The sequence below is a fragment of the Protopterus annectens genome, chromosome 3.part0 (genome assembly GCF_019279795.1).
Source record: "Protopterus annectens isolate FY-2018-M chromosome 3.part0, PAN1.0, whole genome shotgun sequence".
NCBI lineage: Eukaryota > Metazoa > Chordata > Ceratodontiformes > Protopteridae > Protopterus > Protopterus annectens.
Window position 1 is genome coordinate 922,600,374 of NC_056731.1, and position 25,509 is coordinate 922,625,882.

Here is a 25,509-nt window from a genome sequence, read left to right on the forward strand (position 1 = left end):
TACCAGGCAAACATCTGGACACTGGGCATCATTCTCACAGCCCCTAGCCCACTCCTACCGTCTCAGAACAACAATTGTAGACAAAGCCAAAAATAATTGCTGAACAAAGGCATAACATCAGGGATAGTTTTATACACTATTATAAAATTAGAAAGCTAATACAATAACAAGGTTTGTATTAGTATGCCTTTAAACAATATCAGTACATTTCTGCAGAATTCTCACAGCCCCTAGCCTCATACGTCTTGGGACAGTAGTTCTGGATAAAGCCAAAATTAATTGCAGAGCACAGACATAACATCAGTGATAGTTTTAAATACTGTTATAAACTTACAAAGATAATATAACAAGTTTTGCATTAGCATGCATTACAATAATGCTTGTACATTCTGCAACATTCTCACAGCCCCTATCCCCAACCTTTCAGCACAAGACTGCTGGGGCAAAGCATAGGACAAATGCTAAACATCAGAGAAAACTTAAAAAAAAATTTACGACATTATAAAAATGACCAAACAGGTTTTTCTATAATTTGGTATTACTTTACTTCAATCCTCAGTTTTGCTACAAAAACCAAACTGTTTTGAGGAACATACCACAAATATTGAGCAAACAGTCTGCAACATTGCTCGTACCCATACCCCACCACCAACCTCCCAGCACTGTAATTCTGGAAAAAGCAAAAATAAGTAAATAAATAAAAAAAACAAGACAAAGTCATAACATCAGGGATTTAAAACAATGGACTTATGAACCAATAAAGATACTAGAATAACAGATTTTGCAGTAGTATGTATTGTGTAAACCCACACTTTTTATGAGAGACAGACCAAAAATATCACGCAAACATCTGAAGATTATGCAACATTCTCACAACCCCTACCACCCTCTAAACATGAGCACAATTCCAGACAAATCCAAAACTACTTGCAAAACAAAGGCAAAATAATCAGGGATAGTTTAAATATTGCTATTACAAAGTTAGAAATTTTTATAGAACAGGGCTTGCATTAAAATAGAATGTTGCAGAATGTGCAGATGTTAACAGCCCCAGCACAATTCTGGACAAAATAAAAAAAAAATCACAGGACAAATTCGTAACACAAGGGATTTCAAACACTCAAACTTATATAAATGCTAGAATCGGTCTTGTAGTAGCATTCATTGTGTGAGCTTACATTTTTTTATGAGAGAGAGAAAAAATACCAGGCAAGCATGAGGATATTCTACAACATTAGTTACCACCTATAATACATTAAATAAAATAATATATCCAATTAATTTAACAAAACAAACAATAAATACTATATGATCAGCAAAAACACGGAGGTAAGGCTCCAGGCTTTAAAAATGTATTGTTCATGAACACAGGACACAAGCGCTTTCACCTAGCAGGCTTCTTCAGGTGTAATAAATCAAGGTGCTAGCTACTCTATTTATGCTGATTGACACATAAAACTTAGAACATTCTTAAAGGTGTATTCAAAGTACAAACTCTATGTTTAAAGAACAATACTAAAAGTGCAAAAATACATAAATACAAATATAGATATAAATATAAGCAAAGTTAAAAATGTTTAATACATATATATATTTAAACTAATAACATTTTATCTACGCAAAGGTTTATTCCTTAGAGCTGGTTTCAGAGGGATATTTTCATTTAGGCCATGACCTATAGTTGCTCTAAGTCTAATAATCCATCTGACCTCTAAATTTTCAGTTTTTATCTTAACATCACCTCCACGTATACTTTCAAAAATTCTACCTATAGCCCTAAAGGAAAATACATGCTGAGTGTTGGTATCACGGATATGTTTTGCTAGGGCAATGTGTAAGCTGCCTTTCCTTACATGATACACATGTTCCCTGATTCTATCTTTAAAAGTTCGATCTGTTTTACCTACATAAAACTTGCTACAGATATTACATGTAGCAAGATACACTATATGTAGGGAATCACATCTTGCACTAATATTAAAATTAAAAACCTCTTGCGTATCTGGATGTTGAAAAGATGTACTAGTGTCTATATACCTACAGAAGTTACATTTACCACATGGTCTACTACCTCTGACTGCACTTAAGAGTATTTTCTTTAGAATAACACAATTGTCTGCGTAGGGACTTCTGGTCCTTAAAAGTAAACTGTGGTTTAACTCCAATATATTTTGTAATATGTGCATCAGACGTTACAATTTTCCAATTTCTATTAATAATGTCAGTATAATGTTTTATACCGCTAGCATAACTGAAACATAACCTCAAGGACTGTGGATTTGATGCACATCTATTCTTCTCATTGATGGCAATACATTTAGAGAAATAAGGCTTGGCTTTACTTTGTCTCAATCTTAAAACATTATGTAACCCTTGATCTATAAGGCTAGGTTCATAACCCCTTTCTTTCAACTCATCTTGTACTTTGATAAGTTGTAAATCAAAGTCAGTAGCACTAGCATTCAATCTAGATGCTCTAAAAAATTGATTCTGTGTTACATTCTTGAATATAAAGTCAGGGTGCATGCTGTCCCTGTAAAGCAGATTATTAACACGACATTCTTTCTATATAACTTCACATTAAACTGACCATTCAAGTCCTGTAGTACAGTAACATCCAAAAAGTTAATCTCAGTCAAGGAATGATTTACTGTGAATCTTAAAAAACTCGTCGTAGTGTTAACAAACTCAACTAAACTATCAAATTCAGATACTGTGCCATCCCAATTCAATAAAAGGTCATCCACAAACCTTTGAAAAAAATCTGATCTTATTTTTAAAAATGGCATTTTCTAAGATGACTTGCTCCCAACATAGCATCGCAACTTTAGCGTAGCTGTTGGCGCAAGAAGTCCCCGTGGCAACTCCTTGACGTTGCCAATAGAATTTATCTTGAAAAATGAATACATTGTTTTCTAGAACCAATTTCAGTAACATACGTATAGAGTTTATGAAATTATTGTCATATTTGCCACCATCAGGCAACACTGTTAATGCCATAATCATTCGGTATAACCGTAAACAAGGAAACTACATCAAGTGTACCTAACAACATATGCTTGCCTTTAATTTGTTCTATATCATGTATAAAAATATATAAATCTTCAATAAACTGTTCAGTGTCTTTTAAAATATGACTAGTTATATCAATCAAAGGTCTCAGTGTTTTTTCTAAAAAAAATGGAGACTGATTCAGTGCACCAGTTTCTCCCAGCTACCATAGGTCTCATGGGAGGATTCTTCAAATCCTTATGTATTTTGGGAAGACCTTGAATAATGGGTATAGTTGGACTGAGTATCAAAAAATAATTGTACAGGCTAATGTCTATTAAACTAGATGTAAGCATATATTTTCAATGTTTTATGCACAATATTAATCATCTTACTAACTTGTGTTCTACTTATAATTTTGTAAGATGAGTCATCACTCAATAGTAACAGCATTTTTTTAACATAATCATCCTTATCTAGGAAAACAGTAGGCCCTCCCTTGTCTGCAGGGCGTATCAATCATAGAATTGGACTGAAGGCTTTTTAATGCTAAATATTCATCCTTCTTTAAATTATGCCACTTTTTTTCTATCAAACTTATTATTCAAATCATGAAAAACTTTATAGGCATCATCAATACATAATTTTTCAAAAGCAGAAAGCACTGAATTCAATTGTGGAGTATAAGTACTTGTTTTTTTAAAGACTGAACCTCGACTGTCAACATTGTTTTCAAACATTAACTTCAACATTAAATTTCTAGTAAAAAGTTTAATGTCTATCACAATGTCAGCTATGTTAGAGTCCATAGTTGGTATAAAAGACAGTCCTTTATTTAAAACATTGTACTCAGCTTCAGACAAATTATATTTCGACAAATTCAACACTAGATTTTCATGTTGAGGAAAGCTTTCTTTATGTTGTAGGGACTCACCAAGCTGTCTGTTTCTGTTTGTTTCTTGTTGTACTTCTCCCCCTCGACTCCATTTGTTCCGTCCGTTCCTCTGCCTCGACTCACGGACCTGTTTCTCGTTGGCAGTGGGAAAAGCAGCCCTGTGGAGTGTGGACTGCCTAAAAAAACAGGTGTTGCAGGTAGTAAGTCATCAATGCCCTCTTGTATACTACCATTACCTCTCGGTGGACTTAAACTTTCTTTCTGGTAACAGCTGTATCGTTGGTCGAAAAAAAGAAAAAGAAAGAAAGTTTTGGTAACTCAAGCTCAAGTCCACCGAGAGGTTAATGGTAGTATACAAGTGGGTATTGATGAATTACTACCTGCAACACCTGTTTTTTTTAGGCAGTCCACACTCCACAGGGCTGCTTTTCCCACTGCCAACAAGAAACAGGTCCGTGAGTCGAGGCAGAGGACGGACGGAACAAATGGAGTCGAGGGGGAAAAGTACAACGAGAAACAAATGGAAGCAAATGGACAGCTTGGTGAGTCCCTACAACATAAAGAATTTGTCGAAATATAATTTGTCTGAAGCAGAGTACAATGTTTTAAATAAAGGACTGTCTTTTACAATAACTATGGACTCTAACATAGCTGATATTGTGATAGACATAAACTTTTTACCAGAAATTTAATGTTGAAGTTATAGACATAAACTTTTTACCAGAAATTTAATGTTGAAGTTAATGTACACATGCCACATGGCTTAGTACCCTGTTTAACAATAATGGTATTATTTATCCTGTATTCCAGTAATTGTTTGACATTGTAACCAACTTTAACGAATTTGGGCTTATAACCAACTTTTTCCAAAATTTCCTTCTTGGTCCTGAAAATGTTCCAATTTCTTTCAAAAACTTGCCGAACCAATTCAGTATTCATATTGTATTGCAAAATACAGGCTTTGGTAAAATTTCCTGATCTTGAACTTTTTTCACCTCTCCTAATTTCATCTTCTAAACTTGTTCCCAATAAGGGTTTATACTTAATACCCCATTGTGTGTACACTTCATTAAAAATGTTGCCTAAAAAATTTGAAGGATAACCCCTCTCTAAAAACATGTTGGAAATAGTATTGAATTCCTTAACTAAATCTTCTTTACTAGAAGTCATCCTGGCTGCTCTTATAGCCTGCCCTTTGACTATGCTAATTTTTTGTCACACAATGGGGTATGTGTACATATTGTCCCTATATAATTAAGGAATCTACAGTGGTTCTAAACAATAACATTAAGAGCACAGTAGTTTTCAAAAAAGGTAACTGCAATACAAGAGGGGTGGTGTATTTGGCCTGGTGTAAAACAAGTGGGCATTTGTATATAGGAAAAACTGAACGTATGTTAAAAAACAGAATTTATGAACACTTAAACGATATAAAAAAATCAAAAAACCACAAATGCCTTTTATAGACATTGTATAGTTTGTGAAAATTTTGAAAAGTTTGTATTCGGCATTTTGGAAATACAAATTAACCCCGGGGGGTGGGGTGGAAAAATGCCTTAAAAAAGAAGAAGGAGAGCCAGTGGCAATTTAGACTGGCAGCCATGTTTGGACCAGGTCTGAATGATTATGTATCATTGGCTCCTATACTGCTAGAAAGAGCAAACATCATATAGTATTTGTTTGTTTTGTTAAATGAATTGGATATACTATTTTATTTTTTACATTCTACAACATTCTCACAGCCCCTACCCCCCAACCTCTCAGCACAATAATTCTGGACAAACCAAAAAAAATCATCATAGAACAAAGGTGTAGCATCAGAGAAAGTTGCAAATATTGCTGTTATAAACTAAACTAAAAAAGAAAAAAAATGGGTTTTCATTGGTATACATTAAAATAGCATCTGTACATTCGACAGTGTTCTCACTGCCACTATTCCCCACTACCAAACTTTCAGCCCAATTTTGGACAAAGCAAAAATAAACTAAATAAATAAAATATAAATAATGTTATGCATGACTGACTAAAAGACTAAAACAAATCTGGACATTAATTACCACAGACATGCCCCACCTCCCAATCTTTTAACCCAGGAAATCTGGACAAAGCTAAAATAAATCTATTTCAACCACAGCCCCTCTCCATCTCCCCACCCCTAATCCTCTTAGCACAAACATTCTGCACAAAATAAATATTACAATCCTCATGTCCCTGTGTTTCTTCACCCCCCCCCCAAAAAAAATAGCAACTTACCTTTTCTGCAATGGAAGGCTGCTACTAATCCTCTGCTCACTCTTCACAGTTGTAGGCTGAACCCTGCTTGCTTCCACACAGACCAGTTCAGCCCTTTTAATTTGCCCTTAAAAGGACAGTTTTTCAGACCTTTTAAAAAAATCACCCTTAAAAGGCCAGTTGAAAATGCAGCTCCATAGCTTGTCCCAACAATTGTTGCTGGAAGGCTTTATTCCCAACATCGTTGTCCTCCTCATAACGCCAGTAATCCAATGAAAGATCTACCAAAGATACACATAGCAAAGCAAACTCCACTCTTGAAAAACAGGAAGGAATGTTTGCCACACACGTGACTTTTTAAAGCAAGCTCACACAGGAAGGGCTTTGCAAGGACCAATCAGGTCATTGCTTCGGAGCTTCCTTAAAGTGAAAAAAAAAAAATACCCACACAACTTACTTCCTTGGGTGCTGCAACCAATCAGGTCCTTGCCTCACTGAAGTAGACCTACTGGAGTGCAGCTTTTAGCTGATATCACAGCTTGCACGGAAGGTCATTAAAAAAACAAACACTGTTTTGGTGGTGCCACGAATTGCACAATGCTACCGTGCAAACAAATCGACCATGATCAGATCTGGGCAATTAGGAAGGTGAAACCCATGACTGTCTCTTTTAGAGTTGGTTGCATGTTGTCAGCAGGGTCCCCTCTGTATGTGGGGAGATCATCTGGGGCCCCCCACAGTTGTGGGTTGAGCAGGTGCCTAATGCCAGATATGATCAGAGCATAAACATCGAAGTGCATTTACAGATAGTATCAGTGTTGTACTTACTTCTTTACTTCACTGTTCTTAGTAAATATTTATTGGAAGAGCGCTGTGGTATTGGGTGGGTTTTGGTAAAGAAAGTCAAGACTCTTGCTTTTTGAAATGCAAATGCAGTTTAACTACACTAACTTAAGCACAGGAAAGCTTTGTACAGGGAGCAGTAACATTTTCTCCTGCGCTGTACAGTCTTTGTCCATGGAGTTGTGTAAGGGAGGCTGGGTAAAGCTTACAACATGGGGTGGGGAGTTTGCTTCCTGCAAAAGAGGCTTTGGGTTTACAGTGAAGTTTCAAATATATCAATATTGCTTTGATGGTGTTTTAGGACCTGGTGTTTTTGCTTGCAGTTTTCAATGTTGGACCCTAACAAAAGAAGACGGTTAGTGGAAGAGTTGGTTTCAGCATGCAAATTTTTTTCCCAACAGACTTACTATTGAGTTCAGTGCCTATCAATTCTTATTTAATAATGAAGAGGTCTACCTGCTGAAACCCGCAAGACTGAGTCAAAAGTTAATCCAGCTCGGTGGACGCTTCAAGAGAGTGCGCCCTTGATAATGATAGCCCAAAATGCAGGGCATGATCTAGAAATAATGTCTAACTCACACTGTCTCACAGAGGCATTTAAGGTTGTCAAGGATGCTTTTCCACAAACATCAACTAACAGGCCATTACAGAAAAATGCTAATGATGTGAAGACTTCTCTTGTGGAATGAGTCTTTAGCACAGCCAGCAGCTGCAATTAAGAGAGCTGCTGACCCAGAGAGAAAGAAAATGTTTGGTTAACTTATTTCCCTTTACTTGCTTGGAAAATGACACAAACAGCTAATCGTCCTTATAGATGCTCTTCTCCTGTGGCATCTTTCAACTGACTGCACACTCAAAGAACAGAGAAAATAACATACTATGAACTGAACAGTAGAAAACAGTTAAGTGCAGAAACTGATTCATACTGGATTTGGATGCCAACTTTAGGATGAATCATGGATTAGTCCGAAAGGAAAACACTTTTGTTGTGAAAGATTAACTGTTGAGGTTTTATGAGCATTGCCTGCAAGCTCATGTGTGTGCATTTGGAAATTCTGAGGATGGCAATTGTGACCCCTGGAACAGCAAAACTACCAAGTGCAAATGTGGAATAAGTATGAGTCTCTACCTTGGTGATTTCCTCTACACATAGGTGCAGCTATCTCAGAGATGGAAAGTATTTAAGTAGCAAGTCTGAATGTTGGGGGGAATCACAAGCACTCATTACAAGGGATTTCTTATAAGGTATAACACAAAAGTTCCAGACTTCGCTTCTTCAAAGTGTTAGTAGACTTACAGAATTGGATTTCACATTTCTGGCAAGAAACTACTCAGATATCTATTTAGATGAGGAGGCCACAACTCCTAGAGAGAAATGTTAAAGATGTGTAACACCTTATCTCAAATCAAGTGTGGCATCACTGAAGGTTTGTAAGGCAGATTTAATGAGCATTTTCTTGCTCTGACCTCTTTAACAAACTCAGTCTTTCATTCCTTGCGAGACCTTTATGATACAGAAGCATTTCTGAAAGTATCTCCAGCATTCCTTGGGAGCAATTGCCTGCACTGACAACTGTGATCCAGGGCAGTACCGTCAACTGCAGTACTGACATGTGAGTGGTGCTCAACATCAGTACATGGACCAAGGATGTGCGCATATTTTTGCCCTTAATATGTTGGTATGTATAAGAACCGGGCAAATAAAATGAAAAAAAAAATACATTAAGCCCTTGCTTCAGCAGGCATGTACATCAATTGCCAAGGTTGCAGCATTTTTTTTTTTTTAAATAAAGCAGAGCCAAACATAGATAATGGCCTGTCAATGCTGCAGTCTTGCCCTCATTCCCACTGCCTGGATAAAAATGTGGATTACTGAAAAGATTCCACTCTGGAAAGAGGATAACACCCTCCACAGGTTATGTGACATGCTTATATCAGGCAAGACATGGATGAATTAACTGATCTGAAAGGTCCACGAACCGGCTTGATGATCAAAGCAAAAATGGCTGTAAATTATTTAAAAAAAAAGAGTGAGAGAGAATCCACAGAGTAATGTGTAGTACCCTAATATGAGAACCTCTTTCCTTAGCAGGCTGAAGTGATGCTTCGATTTTACTTATTTTCTGTAATCATTTTCAAAGCTCTTTTTGGATAATGTGTGTAGAGCCATGCTTCCAAACACAAAACACAACTCTGTATGTTATCAAGTCTACTACACGGGTTTCAGGAAAGAGACTGTACCTATAGGTTAGCAACATGAAACGTACAGTTGTGTACACTTAACATAAATGTAGATGTTCGAGTATATTCACTGTTGCAGTCATCACACTTGGGTTATCTGCCTGCAGGTAGCCCTCAGCACGAATACCAGAGTCTTAGTATTTCTGCGCCGGATGCTGTTGCCTCTTCCAAGACGTCAGGTCATCATGGGTATAAAACATGCAGTCGACGCCATTACATCAGTTTTTCTTGCCCCGGATGTCAGGAGCCCCAAAAATAGGAAGCAATTACACGGTGTAGAACATCTCCAGTAAAAAGTAAATACCACTGGCATAAGATAGGGCCAAAAAGAGGATAGGTAGAAAGTATAGAAGAGTCAGGGGGCTGGAGGGAGGGTACCAGGACTGCAACAGTGAATACACTCGAACATCTACATTTATGGTAAGTGTACACAACTGTACTATGTTCTTCGTGTTTCACTGTTAAAGTCATCACACTTGGGTTTACTCCCAAAGCTAAGGAAGGGCGGGGCAGTCAAGAAGTATTAGGGATGGCTAGCAGGCCTTGTAAGACTGCTGTGGCAAATCCAGCTCTGGATTTAGAAAAGATAGGTAAGTGATAATGCTTGGTGAAGGTGTGTACCAAACTCCAAGTTGCAGCTTCCAGGATGTCCCTAGTAGGGACTCCCCTGAGAAATGCTGTAGAGGTTGATTTAGCCCTAGTGGAATGAGTTCTGATCCCCTGTGGGGTAGGTTTTCCATGGTGTTTGTAGCAGAAATGGATGCAGTAAGATATCTATTTTGAAATAGTTTGCTTTGAAATGGCCTTGCCCTCTGCCCCTGTAGCAAAGCTGACTAGCAGCTAGTCAGATTTTCTGAAAGGCTTAGTTCTGTCAAGGTAGAACCTGAGCTGTCTGTGCACGTCCAAGGAGTGCAGGATCCTTTCCCCTTTATTCTGAGGATTAGGGAAAAATGTTGGTAAATGGATGGATTGGTTTAAAGCCACACTAGATACCACCTTGGGCATAAATGATGGGTTAGTCCTGAGGGAAACCCTGCCAGCATGGAAAATAATGAAGGGTTCAAAAGCCATTAGTGCCTGTAAATCGGACACTCTTCTTGCTGAAGTGATGGCTAGAAGTAAGGCTGTTTCCCAAGAGAGGAATTTTAACTCTGCTACAGCAGCAGGTTCAAAAGGGGGAAGCGTGAGCTTCTCTAGTACAAAGTTTAGGTCCCGGGCAGGGGTGGGAGCTCTCCTCGGGGGCCTTAAATTGTTAGCTCCTCTCAGGAACTGTTTGATGAGAGGGTGAGAAAAAAGAGAGGTGGCTCGGTACTGTAATGAGCTGAGATGGCAGAGGCATAAATCTTAACTGATGAGAAGGATAGGCCTTTGTGGAGCAGCTCTGCCAGGTAATCTAGGTTTTGTGGTAAGGTGGGCATGGCTGTGTCCTTTCCTTGAGACTAGCTCCAAGAAAGTACAGTTGTGTACCTACCATAAATGTAGATGTTCGAGTGTATTCACTGTTGCAGTCATTACACTTGGGTTATCCGCCGGCAGGCTACCTGCAGTTGGCACGAGTTCCAAAGTCTTGGTCCGGCATTGGTTGCTGTTGCCTCTTCCCTGACGTCAGTGCGCCAGGGGGTATAAAAGATGCAACAGACACCATTTTCTTCAGTTTTTCTTGCCCTAGATGTCAGGTGTCCCCAGATAGGAAGGCTGGGAAAATAAAATTATGCCAAAAAGCATGCATATACTAATATAAACATTTCCTTCAACTACAAGCAAATACACCACATAGGTTGTATAGAGTTGAGTAGTACAGAGAAATCCCAGCAATGTAAAGGGGGATGGTGGGTGGGTAGCCTGGACTGCAACAGTGAATACACTCAAACATCTACATCTATGGAAGGTACACAACTGTACTATGTTCGTGTTTCACTGTTGCAGTCATTACACTTGGGTTGAATCCCAAAGCTGAGGTCGGGCGGCTGGGTCTAGATTGGATTTGGAGAGGCTACCAGGCCCTGCAGTACTGCAGTGGCAAAGCCTGCTCTGGGATTTAGAGTAGAGAGGCAAGTGGTAGTGCTTGGTGAAAGTGTGCACTGAGCTCCAGGTTGCAGCTTCTAAAATGTCTTTGGTTGGTACTCCTCTGAGAAAGGCTGCTGAAGTGGCTGTTGCTCTGGTAGAATGTGGCCTAATGACCTTAGGCACTGATTTGCCATGTTGTGCATAACAGAAGCGGATGCAGTGTCTTAGCCATTTTGAAATGGTCTGCTTTGTGATAGGTTTTCCTTGCGATCCTGCAGCATAGGCTACAAACAGTTGCTCAGTTTTTCTGAAAGCTTTTGTTTTGTCCAAGTAGAATCGTAGCTGTCTGTGTATATCCAAAGTGTGCAGAAGTCTCTCCCCTTTATTCTGGGGATTTGGGTAGAAAGTTGGTAAATGAATGGTTTGGTTCAGAGCCACATTGGAAACTAATTTTGGCATGAATGTTGGGTTTGTCCTGAGAGAAACCCTGTCCTGGTGAAAAATGATGAAAGGTTCCACAGCCATTAATGCCTGTAACTCTGATACTCTTCTTGCTGAAGTTATTGCTAGGAGCAGAGCAGTTTTCCATGATAAGAATGTTATACTAGCTGTGCTGGCTGGTTTAAAAGGAGGCAGTGTGAGTTTTTCTAAAACAAAATTGAGATCCCAAGTTGGTAATGGTGCTCTCCTTGGGGGGTCTTATGTTTTTTGCCCCTCTGAGGTACTGTCTTAGTAGAGGATGTGAAAAAAAAGGAGGTTCCATATTGTAAAGAGCTGAAATGGCAGAGGCATGGACTTTAATTGATGAGAAAGACAGGCCTTTGTCCAGCATCTCAGTTAGGTATTGTAAAATCTGAGGTATATTTGGAACAAGTGGGTCGAGCCCTTGTGCCTGGTTCCAAGCACAGAATCTCTTCCATTTTTCTGCATAAGATTTACTAGTGCTAGGCCTCCTGGCTTCTAAAACGACATCCATACCAGCTTTAGAGAGAGGTGCAGTCTGAGTGGCTACATTATCTGCCATGCTGCCAGATTTAAGGTTCTGAGTTGACTGTGCAGAATCTGATTGTTTTGTTGAGTCAGAAGATGAGGAATTTGAGGTAAAGTCCAAGCTGGGCCCTGAGATAAGCTCTTTAGGATTGGGTACCAGTGCTGGCGTGGCCAGTCTGGGGCAATCAGGATCATTTTTGGCCTTTCTTGTCTGACTTTTAGGAGCACCTTGGTAAGAAGAGGCACTGGAGGGAAGGCATAGACTGTCAGAGCTTTCCAGCTGAATGATAGAGCATCCACTTTCCATGCTTGAGAGTGATAAGTTCTTGTGCAGAATTTCTGTAGTTGGCAATTGTGTGGGGAGGCAAAAAGATCCATGCCTGGGCGTCCCCACTTCCTTGTTATGCTGAACACCTGTGGATTTAGCTTCCATTCGTGAGGGTCCATGAGATTTCTGCTTAGTTCGTCTGCCAGTGTATTTTTTGTTCCTTGCAGGAATTGTGCCTGCAGATATACCTGATAGGTTAGTGCTGTGTTCCACAAGGTTATGGCTTGCCTGCATAGGGGGTAGGAATGTGTGCCCCCTTGCTTGTTTATGCACCACATAACTGTGGTATTGTCCATCTTTATTAGTAGTTGTCCTGGATGTAGTAGGTCCTTGAAAGCTGTCAGGGCATTCTGTACAGCTAGCACCTCTTTCCGACTGATGTGAAGATGCATTTGCTCCTTGGGCCACGTGCCCTGAATACATTTTCCTGCCATATGTGCCCCCAGACATAATCCGATGCATCTGTTTTTATTGTATGCCTGGCTGTGGGTAAGGTGAAAGGCTGTCCCTTGTTGTGGTGACAGGCCTGGGACCACCATTGAAACTACTGTTGTAGGCAGGGAATTAAAGTTATAATCGTCTCCAGGCTGTGACAATGTTGAGTCCAAACACTTTTTAGATACCATTGTAGTTTCCTCATATGCAGTCTTGCATATGGAATTAGTGGAATGCAAGACACCATGAAGCCCAGGGCTTGCAGAATTTGTCTTGCAGGGAGCTGGGTCTTTGTTGCCATCAGTTTAAAGTATTGAGTTAGTTGCCTTTGTTTGTCTGGCGTGAGATAAGCCATCTGGGCAGTTGTATTTAAGCTTGCACCCAGGAATATTATCTTTTGAGAGGGCACTAGCTTTGATTTCTTTTCGTTTACTGTGTACCCTAGGCAAATTAGTAATCTTTTTACAAACGCCAGATGCTTTAGTAGAATGTCCTTGCTCTCTGCTTGAATAAGGCAGTCATCCAAGTAGGGATATATTTGAATTCCTTTTTGTCTGCAAAATGCAATTACTGGTGCCAAGCATTTTGTGAAGACCCTGGACGCAGTAGATAAGCCAAAGAGCAGTGCAGAGAATTGGTAATGCATTAAGCCTGCTATGAATCTGAGGTATCTTCTGCAAGTTTGTCTGATTGGGACATGCAGGTATGCCTCCTTGGGGTCCAAAGTAACTAGCCAAGCCTTCTTGCTCAGCACGGGTAGAAGCTGCTGCAGTGTTAACATTTTTAATTTTGGAACATCCAGGAAAGTATTTAGGACTGACAAGTCCAGAATTGGTCTCCAGGCTTTGTCCTTTCTGGGTACTAAGAAAAGTCTTGAGTAAAATCCTTGCCCCTGTTCTTGCTGTGGTACTCTTTGAATAGCTCCCATGTCCATGAGAGCAGAAATTTGTTTTTGCACCTCTGCCCATTGGTTTTGTGGCAGGTCTGGCATACCTCTTGATTTTGGAAGCGCGTGAAAGTGGAACCTGTAACCCTGAGAAACAATATTCAGTACACATTTGTCCTGGGTGATTATGTGCCAATTTTTTGAGAAAAGTGCTAGCTTTCCCCCTAGGGGTGCTGCCAAAAGGTAAGTGCTTGGCATCTGTAGAGGGAAGTCATTGGGACTGTTTCCTATAAGGTTGTGATTTGTCTTCCCCTCCTTTGGGGGCTGAAGCACCCCATTGTTTAGGTCTGTAGGAGCCTTGGGGCTGAGATCTGCCCCTTGGGCGTCTGTATCTGCCTCTGTGGCCTGTCTGACACCGGAAAGGACCAATTTTGTGAAGGCCAGTTTCTGCTAAACCTAGGTGGTTGAACCTGTAAGAAATCCTTTACTGCCTGCATTGATTTTGCTTTATCCTCCATTTTCTTTAACACCTCTTCTGCCTTAACACCTCTTCTGCCTTAACACCTCTTCTGCCTTAACACCTCTTCTGCCTTAACACCTCTTCTGCCTTAACACCTCTTCTGCCTTAACACCTCTTCTGCCTTAACACCTCTTCTGCCTTAACACCTCTTCTGCCTTAACACCTCTTCTGCCTTAACACCTCTTCTGCCTTAACACCTCTTCTGCCTTAACACCTCTTCTGCCTTAACACCTCTTCTGCCTTAACACCTCTTCTGCCTTAACACCTCTTCTGCCTTAACACCAAAGAAAGTATCAATGCTGTAGTGGAGCATCCAATAATTTTACTTTAACATGGTCAGGTAAACTTTGTTTTTTCAACCAAGCATGCCTTCGAATAACAGAGCCTGTAAAGTACAGTTTTGTACCTACCATAAATGTAGATGTTCGAGTGTTCACCCTGCTGCAGTCATCACACTTGGGTTATCCTGTCTGTCAGGCAGTCCCGCAGTCGGCTGGAATTCCAAAGTCTTGGTCTGGCATCGGTTGCTGTCACCTCTTCCCTGACTACAGTGCGCCAGGGGTATATATAATGCAACCGACGCCATTTTCTTCAGTTTTTCTTGCCCCAGATGTCAGGTGCCCCTCAAAAGGTGGTCAGAATTTAGAACCAAATGGAGTAACCTCTGCACAAACACAAAATCCCTTCAGCTATAAGCAAATACATCAGTAAGGTATAGAAGAGATTTAGCCAGTAGATCAGAGGGGATGGAGGGAGGGTAACCTGGACTGCAGCAGGGTGAACACTCGAACATCTACATTTATGGTAGGTACAAAACTGTACTATGTTCATCGTGTTACCCTGCGGCAGTCATCACACTTGGGTTGAATCCCAAAGTTAAGGAAGGGGGGAGGTATCAGAGAGTTAGTGGAGGCTATAAGGCCCTGCAGAACTGCAGTGGCGAAGCCCACCCTGGTCTTAGAGTAAAGAGGCAAGTGATAGTGTTTGGTAAAGGTGTGTACTGAACTCCAAGTTGCAGCTTCTAAAATCTCCTTGGTTGGAACCCCCCTGAGAAAAGCTGTAGATGTAGCTGTTGCTCTGGTAGAGTGGGACCTAATGTTAGCAGGGACTGGTTTCCCATGATGGGTATAGCAGAAACGTATGCAATGACCTATCCATTTAGAAATGGTTTGCTTTGATATAGCCTTCCCTTGAGAAGCTGTAGCATAGGATACAAAGAGTTGGTCAGATTTTCTAAAAGTCTTAGTTTTGTCCAAGTAGTAACGAAGTTGCCTGTGAATGTCCGCCTGTGAATGTCCAAGGAATGCAGGAGTCTCTCACCTTTGTTCTGTGGATTTGGGAAGAAGGTGGGTAAGTGGATGGTCTGATTTAAAGCCACACTGGAAACCACCTTAGGCATAAAGGAAGGATTAGTTTGTAGAGAAACTCTGTCTTGATGAAAAATGAGGAAAGGTTCCACTGCCATTAGTGTCTGTAGCTCTGAGACTCTTCTAGCTGAAGTTATTGCTAGGAGCAGGGCAGTCTTCCATGATAGGAACTGAAGATCTGCAGAGAAAGCTGGTTCAAAGGGAGGTAGCGTTAGTTTTTCCAGAACAAAATTGAGGTCCCATGTTGGTGTAGGAGCTCTCCTGGGTGGTCTAATGTTTTTTGCCCCTCTGAGGAACTGCCTTAGAAGAGGATGTGAAAATAAAGGTTGATCCATGTTGTAGTGAGCTGAAATAGCTGAAGCATGGATTTTAATGGAGGAAAAAGAAAGTCCTTTGTGCAACATGTCAGCTAAATACTGTAGAATGTGAGGCATGTGAGGCTGAATTGTGTCTTGGCCTTTAGCTTGGTTCCAGGCACAAAACCTTTTCCATTTGTCTGAATAAGCCTTCCTGGTGCATGGCCTTCTGGCTTCCAGAATAACATCCAGAACTGCTTGGGAAAGAGGAGCTGGTTGGATGCTTAGTTGATTTGCCATGCAGCCAGATTTAAAGTTTTGAGCTGGCTGTGAAGAATCTGATTGTTTTGTTGTGTGAGCAAATGGGGGATATGAGGCAATATCCATGGTGGGCTGTGGACCATATTTCTCAATAGCGGGTACCAGTGCTGGCGTGGCCAGTCTGGGGCTATGAAAATCATTTGTGGTCTCTCCTTTTTGACTTTCAGAGAGGCAATGGAGGGAAGGCATATACTGTCAGGTTTTTCCAACTGAAAGAGAGTGCGTCCACTTTCCAAGCTTGATGGTGAAATGTCCTTGTACAAAATTTTGTTAGTTGATAGTTTTGAGGACTGGCAAACAGGTCTATGTCTGGAAGGCCCCATTTTTGAGTTATCATTGCAGATATCTGTGGATCTAGTTTCCACTCGTGAGGATCCTTGATGTTTCTGCTGAGGTCGTCTGCCAATGTGTTTTTCTGTCCTGGCAGGAATTGAGCTTGTAACTGAACTTGGTAAGCCAGAGCCATGTTCCATAAGATCATTGCTTGCCTGCATAGAAGGTAGGAATGTGTACCCCCTTGTTTGTTTATGTACCACATTATTGTGGTGTTGTTCGCCTTTATTGCAAGTTGTCCTGGATGCAATAGATCCTTGAAGGCTGTCAGAGCTTTCTGTACAGCTAGCATCTCTTTTTGATTTATGTGCAGATTTCTTTGATCTGCAGTCCATAGGCCTTGAATGCACTGTCCTGCCATGTGTGCCCCCAGGCGTAATCTGAAGCATCTGTTGTGATAGTTTGCCTGGCTGGGGGCAAGGTGAAAGGCTGACCCTTGTTGAGGTGACATGCCTGTGACCACCATAGAAATTCCTGTTGTAGGCAGGGAATGAGAGATATCATTGTGTCAAAGCTGTGGCTGTGTTGAGACCATACGCTTTTTAGGTACCACTGTAATTTCCTCATATGCAGCTTTGCAAATGGTATTATTAGTATGCAAGATGCCATGAAGCCCAAGGCCTGCGGAATTTTTCTTGCAGTTAATTGGGTCTTTGTTGCCATTGTCTTGAAATATTGAGTCAGTTGTAGTTGTTTGTCTGGCGTAAGATAAGTCTTCTGGGCCGTTGTATTCAAGCTGGCACCCAGGAATGTCATTATTTGTGAGGGTACTAATTTTGACTTCTTTTCGTTTACTGTGTACCCCAGGCAGTTTAGTAGATGCTTTACAAAGGCCAGATGATGTAAGAGAATGTCTTTGCTTTCGCTTGGATGAGGCAGTCGTCCAGGTATGGATATATTTGAATTCCTCGTCTGCAGTAGGCAATTACTGGTGCCAGGCATTTTGTAAAGACTCTGGGCGCAGTAGATAAGCCAAAGGGCAGTGCAGAGAATTGGTAATGGGTTGAAACTGCAATGAAACGGAGGTATCTTCTGCAACTTTGTCTGATAGGGACATGCAGGTATGCCTCCTTGAGGTCTAACGTTACTAGCCATGCTTCCTTGCCCAACATGGGAAGTAGCTGCTGTAGTGTTAGCATCTTGAATTTGGGTACTTGTAAGTAAGTGTTGAGAATTGAAAGGTCCAGAATTGGTCTCCAGGCATTGTCCTTTCTGGGCACTAGAAAGAGTCTTGAGTAAAATCCTTGGCCTTGCTCTCGAGTAGGTACCAGCTGAATGGCTCTCATGTCCATGAGAGCTGTAATTTGTTTTTGTGCCTCTGCCCATTGATTTTGTGGCAGGTTTGGCATTCCTCTTTTCATTGGCAAGGTGTGAAAGTGGAATCTGTATCCTCGTAAAATTAAGTCTAGGACCCATTTGTCCTTTGTGACAATGTGCCAGTTGTTCTGCAAAAAGTGCGAGTTTTCCCCCCAAGGGGGCTGCCAAGAGAGTATTGCTTGGCCAGATGAGGTGCAAGTCATTGAGTTTCCCTTCTGGTGGATTGAGACCTGTCTTCTCCTCCCTTCTGTATTGTAGTGCCCCATTGGCGAGGTTTATACTGGGCTTGTGGTTGCCCTCTGCCCCTTGGGTGTCTGTATTTACCCCTCTGTGGTCTGTCAGTAGCTGGAAAGGACCAATTTTTTGTTGGCCAGTTTCTGCTGAAGCGAGGGGATTGTACCTGTAGGAAATCTTTGACTGTCTGCATAGATTTTGCCTTATCCTCCATTTTCTTTAAAACTTCTTCTGCTTTAACTCCAAAAAGAACATCCTGCTGTAAGGGAGCATCCAGTAGTTTTGCTTTAACATGATCAGGCAGAGTTTGTTCCTTTAACCAAGCATGCCTGCGTATAACAGACCCAGTGACAGCTGCTCTGCAGGAGGCCTCCAAAGAATCAAACCCACATTGTAAGGTATGTTTGCCCACCTGCTCAGTGGCGTGCAACAGATCCTGTACTACTTTCAATTCAGATTGTTGAGGGAGAGTGGTTATTCTTTGCTTTAACTGAGAGATTAGGAATTGCTGATACGCAAGCATGTGAAATTGGCAATTCAGTGCCCTCATAGCTAGTGTGGCTGAGGTGTAAACCTTTTTCCCCCACCTGTCTAGTGCTCTGGAATCCCTCTCAGAAGGTACTGGGTTTTTAGCCATAGAAGCCTTAGCCCCCTTGTGACCCTGGGAGATAGTCTCTGGGTCAGCTACAGGGTTTTTGTAAAGAAATTTGTGGGAATCAGGCACTCTACAGTATCTGTCAGGCTTAGCCGGAGCAGGAGGTAGAGAGTCTGGGTTGAAACTAGATTCTAAATATAGATTCTAAATAAACATCATCCACAATGTCCAAAACTGGTGGGATGGCTAGTGGTCTGTGTTGGAGGAGTAAAAGAAAGTCTCTGAGCTTTTTCTTTGAGTCAGAGTAATCCTGACCTTCCCAGTGAAAATGTTCCCTCATAGTGTGTAAAGTTTCCTCAAAGGAGTAGTCCTCAGGAAGAGAAGCTGAGAGAATAGAGTCCTCAGCATCAGAATCTTCATAAGGAGAGAAGGAGTAATCTTGGTCCTCAGAGGAGTCTGAAGAAATGGACACTTGTTCAGAGGATGCATAATCTTCCTCTTGTCTAGGCCTTTTGTCAGGAGGGGGCTGGGAACCCCTGATGAGAGAAATTAAGAAGTTATGTACCTACCATAACGTTCCATGTTAGTTGTCTTCTCTCGCCTTCTTTCTTGCTTGATGGGTTCGGAGCCGATCCTCGGCTCCGACTCGGCACTTGCTTTAGCTCGAGAACTCCTTTTACCAGCTCGAGGCAGCCCCATATCCCATGATGCAAGGCAGGAAGTACCCAGATCTCGTTTGTTGACAAAGGGCAATAACACCAAGCATAAAATACTTCCCAAAGGAAGAAGAAACTTACAGATGGAAAAAGGACCAGGTCTGAATGGTCTTTAGCATAAAAGTTTCTTATACAAGGTCTGTCCAGGCCAGGGGAAGGAGGGAGGTCGCAAGAAAGAAGGCGAGAAGACAACTAACATGGAGCGTTATGGTAGGTACATAACTTCTTAATGTTAAGTTGTCAATCTCGGCTTGATTCTTGCTTGACGGGTCGGCGTCCCTAGGGCCTCTATCCTGGGTGGCTCAATGGAACAAACTCTTGAGGACTGTAGAGCCAAAACTGGCTCTGTCCCTGGAGGCCAAGTCCAATTTGTAATGGGAAACAAAAGTGTGAGGAGTGGCCCAAGTGGCGCTGCACAAATAGTGTCCAAAGGCAGTCTAGCTTGAAAGGCTGTAGAAGTAGCTAAACTCCTAGTTGAATGTGCTTTAGGTTTTGAGCACAGCTGTTTTCCCCTGATCGTATAAATTTCAGTGATGACCGAAGAAAGCCATCTGGACAAAGTCACTTTAGAAACAGGAAGGCCTTTTTATTATCCGCATAGGAAACAAAAAGTTGATCAGATTTTCTAAATTTTTTGTTCTGTCCAAATAATATCTAAGCTGACGGTGGGCGTCAAGATAATGTAGCTTTTGTTCAGCTCTATCTGAATAGTTAGGAAAAAATACAGGGAGATCAATGGATTGATTCAGATTGTTTTTTGAAGCGACCTTAGGTAAAAAGGATGGATTAGTTCTCAAAGATGCTCTGTCTTTGTGAAAAATCAAATAGGGGGGTCGAACCGAAAGAGCATGAAGTTCAGACACCCTCCTGGCAGATGTAATAGCCACTAGGAATAACGTTTTCCAAGAAAGATATTTTAGGGAACAAGAAACAGCTGGCTCGAAGGGGGGAAGAATCAAGGATGTCAGCACTAAATTTAGATCCCACTGAGGAGGAGGATTCCTAATTGGAGGCTTTAGTAGGAAAATTCCTTTCAAAAAGGCCCTGCAGAGCCTATGGGACATAATATTATGATCTGCTATCCCGACATGAAAATTAGAAATAGCAGCCAACTGAACTCTGACTGTGGAAGACGAGGAGCCTGCATGAAAAATCTCTGCTAAGAAGTCCAGAACTGCCTGAACAGGGGCAGTAAAAGGATCAATATTTTGGGCCTTAGCCCAATAAGAGAAACGTTCCATTTGCTTGTGTAAATCCTCCTGGTAGAGGATTTTAGTGAAACTATGATATCTCTAACTGGGTTAGAGATCAAAGGAAGCCTGGCTAAGGAAGGAAGTGGAGCAACCATGCTGTGAGGTTGAGAGAAGGTATTGACCAGTGCAGCTGACCGGATTGGTGAATCAGTAGATCTGGCACTGGGTCCAGATGCCACGGCTGCACCAAAAGGTGATGATGGAGGAACGGGAACCAAACTTGTCGAGGCCAGTAAGGGGCAATGAGAATCAATTTGGCTCTCAAAACGGTAGCTTTCTGGATCACCTGAGGGATCAGAGGAAATGGAGGGAAGGCATACAGAAGTCCCTGGGGCCAATCCTGGGTCAGAGCGTCTCTGGGGGGATGGCCTGATAGAAGGAAGAGGCTGAAGAAGTCTGGACATTTGCTGTTTTGGGGAGTAGCAAAAAGATCGCAACATGGGCGACCCCATTCCAGAAAAATCTCTTCCGCTATGGATTGCTTGAGAGACCACTCGTGAGGCATGAGAATAGCTCTGCTCAATCTGTCCGCTATAATGTTGGTTTTCCCAGGGATATGCGTTGCTACCAGAAACCGATGAGAGGAGATCGCCCATTGCCAAAGTCTGAGCTTCTCGACACAAGGGGTAGGACTTGGTTCCGCCCTGTTTGTTGATATACCAAACTACAGACATGTTGTCTGTGTGGACTGCAATTGTCCCTACAGGAAGAAAGTCGCTGAGGGCTTGCACCGTTAAAAGCACTGCTCTCATCTCCAGGACATTTATGTGCAGATGGTACTTTCGAGCGGTTGCCACGTCCCATGAACCATCCTGCCCTGATAATGACCCCCACCCGATCAGGGAGGCATCCGTGGTGACAGTGGCTATCGGGGCGGAGGTACAAAGCACCTGCCTTGGTGAACCTGAGACGATGTGATCCACCAAGCAAGATGTTCTTTGCATGTTTGTGTCACCAGAATCTGGTGACGCATTGGGAGTTGTTGGTATGACCACTGCGTGAACAACATCCACTGAAGGTGGCGCATGTAGAATCGAGCCAGGGGAAGAAGAGTAATGGCGCAGCCATGAGACCTAATACCTTTAGAACCATTCTGGCCTGTACTTTCTTGCTGGCCAGAATGATCCTGACATGAGTCTGAATGTCTGAAACTCTTTGTTCTGTAAGGGTAGCTGACATCCGAACAGTGTTTAAGTTTAAGCCTATGAAGGTAATAGACTGGCAGGGCGATAAGGATGACTTTTGAAGTTGACTGAGATGCCCAAATGAGAACAAAGGTCTATTGTGTAATCCCTGGCTTGTATAAGCTGATGCCTGGTGGTGGCTGACAGGAGCCAGTCGTCGAGATACGGAAACACCTGGAATCCTCGACGTCTCAGGTGAGCCGTGACCACTGCCATGCATTTGGTGAACACTCTGGGGGCTGTAGTGAGACCAAAGGGCAGGGCTCTGAACTGGAAATGACTGGACCCCAGCCAAAAGCGGAGAAATCTCCTGGAGCGTCTGTGAATTTTGATGTGATAGTACGCATCCTGAAGATCTATTGAGCACATCCAGTTGTCCTTCTGTAAGAAGGGCAGAATTGACTGAAGAGTGACCATTCGGAATCTTGTCTTCCTGACAGACTTGTTGAGTCTGCTGAGATCCAATATTGGTCTCCAGTCTCCCGTCTTTTGGGGACCAAAAGAACCTGGAGTAGATTCCGGCTCTGAATGGTCTATTGTAACTGGCTGAATGGCTCTTTTTGCAGTAGTTTTGATTTCTAACTCTGCAATGTCCCTTAGACCGGGTGGTACATCTGGAAGGGAACTTGAGGGAAGGGACTTTCCTCGAAGGAATTATGTAACCCTTGGATATGATCGACTGTACCCATCTGTCTTGAGTGAGGGAATGCCAGGCTTCTGGGTACAGTGATAATCTTCCCGACTGCCTCCAAGGAGGGACAGCCGGGCAACACCTCAGGGATGCTGAAAGGGCTTATCAGAGAGAGGCTCCCTGTTTCCCTGGTTCTTGGACCCCCTCTGCCTCTAGGCGTCTGTTGTTGTTACCCCTCTGCCTCTAGGGGTAAACTGACCACGTGAATCGGCGTGACTCCTTGGGATTCTGAACCACATTTTCCCACCTTTCTGTCCTTTGGGATAAGGCCTAGAAGGGTGGAAAACGGACTCCAACAGCAGAAAGAGTCTTGCCGTCCTGCTCACACCTGGTCAAGGTCTCCTTCACCTGAGGGCCAAACAAAGCTGACCCATCAAAGGGAGAATTTGTGAAGGACGCCTTAAAGGATCCATAAAATCACATAGCCGCATCCAGGCTTGGCGTCTAAGAGTCACACCTGTGCCTGCGGCTCTACAAGCTCCATCCGCAGCATAAGATATTAGCCCCATGGAGGAGTTAGCAATGGAATTGAGGGTTCCTAGCTGCTTGAAGCAATCTTTTCTTGAGCCCCTGCAGCTGTAGGATCCTGAACTACTTCTCCCAGTTCCTTCAGGATATCTCTCTGGAGTCTGGTGAAGTGACAAAGATAATTCAGCGAGCATAGCAAAGGTCGCTGAGGAAAACATCCGCTTGCCGTACCTATCCATGGTCCTAGAGTCCTTATTAGGAGGATGGACGGGCACGGAAGGATCTGCAAGTTCCTTTTGGTGGCAGCCACCACCATGGCATCAGCGGGACACCCTTGGTTAGGAATTGTTTGTCACTAGGGGCAGTGATAAATTTAGAAGGCCTCCTAGGGACTGGCTCTACAGAGTCAGGAGCTGTCCACGCCTTTTGTGCAATAACCTGCATAAGGGGGTCGAAGGCGGAGACACCCAGGAGGTGGAGGGCCGAGATCCAAACGCCTCTAGGTATACTGACTCATCCTCAGAGGGATTGTTGGTGGGCCAGTTTCCCCTCTGTTTGAGAAGTTCTAGGATGTCTGAAAAGGAGACATCCTCAGAGGGGGATCTAGGGGATCCCTCTGACTCATCAAAGTCAGTATCCGAAGTGACAGACTCGGGGGAGTCTACATGCTTCCTCTTACAAGTCCTCTTCCTAGGAGGTAAATTCCCAATGGGGAAACCTGAGGCGGAGGATCTCTGGGTCCTGTAGCAAGAGAAGTGGCAGAGATGTCAACAGGTACCATAGAGGGAGGAGCTACGGGAACAGACTGCTGACTGATACTAGTGGCCAGTACACTCTTCATCACCTCGAATGCTCCCCTCCCAGGCAGGTCCGAGAGAACCCGCTCCGAAGAGCTAGGAACTCCAGGAACCACCGAAAGGGAAGTCTCCGAGGCAGATGTCGGAGCAGAGCTCACCAAGGCCGAGGCTCCAAGGGGAAGAGCGGGCTCGGACAAGGGTCCGATGCCACTCACCCCCCTCGGAGGAGACCATGGAAGCCCGACCACGAATCCCTCCAAGGAAGAGGAGATAAGAGTAGGGGCTGAAGGAACAGAAGGGGTATCCGTCCTCCAGCCGTAGCAGTAACCATGCCGAAGACTCCAACTCCAAACTCTGGGGTAGAGTTGAAGGAGGAACTGTAACGGGTGTGGACCAACAGTCGCCTGCTGAGACGGACTGTGTAACATTTGGGCCAGTACCTGTGACTTGAGTAATCTACTGACCACTCTCTAGGTCATGATCTGACAACCTGGATGACCTTGAAGATCGGCTCCGATGGCTCCGTTCCGATAGAAGAGGCGGCGGAGCGAAAGTATCGGCTCCAAGGAAGGAGACCTCGACCTCTTCCTGGAATGGGCCATCGGAGCCGATACTACTGATCCTGTCGGCACCGACTTCGAGCCGACAGAGCTCGATGTATCGGCTCCAGCCGGAGCCGATACAGCCACCAAAGTAACGGTGTCGGAGCCGATCGGAGCCGACACCGATGCCTGCGCCACATGGGTGTCGGAGCCGATCGGAGCAGACATCGAAGTGGTCAACACAGATTCAGCACCGATAGCCATCGGCGCCGAAAGCTTAGTGGTTCCAGAATCGGCTCCAGCCGGTGCCGATCTCGACTCAATGAGTGGAGCCGAGGCCGCAGGCTTAGAAACAGAAGCCTGGGCCTTGGCAGTTTTGTTGATTTTGTGGAGCCGACTTAGCGGAGAGCCCTCCGGCTTAAGAAGACCCCTGAGAATCAACTTGTTGCGTCTCTCCTGCAGGACTCTCTGGCTGAAGGAGTGACAAATAGCACAGGAGTCCTGCAGGTGAAGAGGGCCCAAACAGTACAGGCAAGAAGTGTGACCGTCTGTCAGAGACATCTTCTGACAGCACGAGTCACACTTCTTAAAACCTGAAACCCTCTCCTTAGACATGGTGCCTAAACACAACACACACAGACACACCAGTCAAAATTAAATTAAAACAAATACCAAGAGGTATTTTATAAAAAACACCAACACACACACCCTAACAGGGGGGGGGGGGGAATGGGATAGGGTAAATTGACCAACAAAAATTTAAAAGAGACAGGGATTTCTGTCAGAAAAAGGGTAGAATTAAAATTAAACTATCAAAAAATTAGTTTTAAACTAAAAGGGGCTTGAAATATCACAAATGTGAACTACTTACCAGGAGCTGGTAAAGAGAAGACCTCCCAAGCTGCAAACGAGATCTGGGTACTTCCTGCCTTGCATCATGGGATATGGGGCTGCCTCGAGCTGGTAAAAGGAGTTCTCGAGCTAAAGCAAGTGCCGAGTCGGAGCCGAGGATCGGCTCCGAACCCAT

General features: G+C 43.0%; 1 protein-coding gene across 1 annotated transcript in view; it reads right to left on the reverse strand.

Annotated features, from left to right (window-relative positions):
* The window catches only part of ROCK1 (Rho associated coiled-coil containing protein kinase 1), a 4,526,103-nt gene that overhangs the window by 3,662,527 nt on the left and 838,067 nt on the right, over positions 1–25,509 (reverse strand). The gene's annotated exons all lie outside the window — the stretch shown is intronic.